The sequence below is a fragment of the Penaeus chinensis genome, chromosome 18 (genome assembly GCF_019202785.1).
Source record: "Penaeus chinensis breed Huanghai No. 1 chromosome 18, ASM1920278v2, whole genome shotgun sequence".
Lineage (NCBI taxonomy): Eukaryota > Metazoa > Arthropoda > Malacostraca > Decapoda > Penaeidae > Penaeus > Penaeus chinensis.
Window position 1 is genome coordinate 208,677 of NC_061836.1, and position 2,500 is coordinate 211,176.

Here is a 2,500-nt window from a genome sequence, read left to right on the forward strand (position 1 = left end):
CTGTCCCTCTCACCCCCCGTGTCTCTCTCTCCTTCTCTCTCTTCCTCTATCTCTCTCTCTCTCCTCCCCCCCCCCCCTCTCTCTTTCTCTCTCTTTCTCTCTCCCCCCTCCTCACTCTCTCTATAGCATGTCTGTAAGGCATTTACCAATAGACCACTTGGGTGTTTACCACCTAGCTCAAAGGCATTAGACCAATAGACCACTTGGGCGTTTACCACCTGGCTCAAAGGCAATTTAGATTCATCATGCCAGCGAGGCTTAGATGGCGATTATGTCTGACCTCGTGTGACCCTTTCAGTTCGCTCCCAGCATTCGCCGTGAACAGATCACCACCAGCCTCCGGTCCCCCAGGGTTGGTTGGCCGGACACACAACACCGCGCTCAGCTTTTACCTTAAAACAACGTCTCGTGTGTATGCTTTATTGTCTGGTGAGGCGTACGTAAGTTAACCATCATTGCTGTTCACCAACAGTTTTTTACAAACTGGTGGCAAGGTGGTCGTTGCGTCCTTCTGGCTCACAACACGGACACAGTCCGAAATCCGCTCTTCAAAACCAAGTTAGTACACGTTTTGGGCCTTTTTTCATCCTCTCCCCTCCCTTCGTCTCCCACAAATGTGTTAAGCCGTATGTGCAGTCACTCTCACGTTGGTTTTGTTGGGTAAAAGAGCTAAGTGACAGGAAATGGCAGTGTTCTCGGGTTATTCTTCTGACCTTAGATCGCATTACTGTGTGATCACGGTATGTCAACAGACATAAATATCGTTCAATAATCAAGTATTTAATTAATTTCTCACGTTATTAGAGATTTATATTGTTTCAACTACAACGAATTTAACGCGTTCGTGATTTTATTTTTATCACGAATATCATATGATTTATATTTATCCTCACAGCGCGTTTACCATCTTGACCTGACCTCGCTTTCTCTCACTTCCGGTCGGTCGGCCTATGAGATGGCTTGTGAGACAGCTCGCTGTTTCCATATATTGGTTGTTTGTAGTTGTTTGCACCATAAAAATAAGCGTAGCTTTATTACATTGCTTAATGGTGGCACGTCCTATCGGCGCTAGAGCGGAGCTTGTAACGCGATTTTTTTTTTTTTTTTTTTTTTATAAATCTATTATTTTGAGTATAGCGTTAATATTCCCCATATCATAGTGTACAGGGATTACTGATATAACCCGGAGTTACGTATATCGTCTACTAGATCTATGCTTCGTTCGATCGGCAACTTTTAATCGAGTCGGTGTGACCCACAGTATATCCATTCATTAATGTAGGTTTATGGCTAGAATCGTTATTCGCTTATTAAACACGTCCTTCTCACCCTGTAGAAGTCGCTTGCATGTTTTGGGTAAATCCCAGGCGATCGTGTGACTCGTTAGATACCCATAGTGCATGTCGCGAGCGCCTATCACAGATTCACAGAGTAGAGTGGGTTATTTATAGATTTCCCCGGCTCGTTTAGTTCGCTTTATTTCGTACGGCATTTTGGGTATAGCGACCCCCGTCGATGAAGTCTGACATGCATAGCTAGATATGGCTACCTCGGCATTTCAGTATTTCAGACTCGAGAAGATTTCCTTCCGAGAAAGCTTGCGAATATTTTTTTCATGTCACCGTTCATTAGTGCGTAAATTCCGTCGTATATCAAGAAATGTTGAATTTAGTGTGGTAGTTGAAATAATTTTGTATTAATAGCATTGCTAATTTATATTGAACGTTAATCTTCGTGTTTGTGAGCTCACTCTCTTTTTCATTCTCATCCACGCTCACTGTCGCTCACACATACACACACACACACACACACACACACACACACACACACACACACACACACACACACACACACACACACACTCACTCACTCATTCACGCAAAACAAAAGTCACTGAAACCTTTTCTTTAATATGGTTTGTTGCTGTCGTAGTTGCAGGAGAAAAGATCTATAATATATCTCTTTTGCCCGCGATTTTGTCGATCTTAACGAGTGACTCGTACATGTATAATTTCTTATTTTACACAATAGCCTGTATGTAAGCTATTAGATCAATAGACTACGGGGCTGTTTGCCACGTGGCTCTAAGACAATTTAGAACCGTCACACCAGCGAGGACTTAGAAGACGATTCTATCTGACCTCGTCCGCCCCTTTCAGTTCGCTCCCAGCATTCGCCGTGAACAGGTCACCCCCCCCCCCCAGGGCTGGCTGGCCGAATACACGAAGATCCAGACGAAGCATGCAAGGACGTCTGGACGAGCACACAGTCGAGAAAGACCTGGGCGAGATCTGCGAGGGTGTGTGGACGAGCACGCCGTTGGACCTGGACGAGGGATACGAGGAAGGCTAGAAGTCAAGGAAGACCTGTGCGAAACCTTCGAGGACGTGCGGCCTTCGAAGACGGATGGCCGAGCAATATAACATGTCCGTAAGCTATTAGACCACTGACAAACAGCCACGGGGCTCCAAGGCAATGTAGAAACATCGCACCAGCGAGG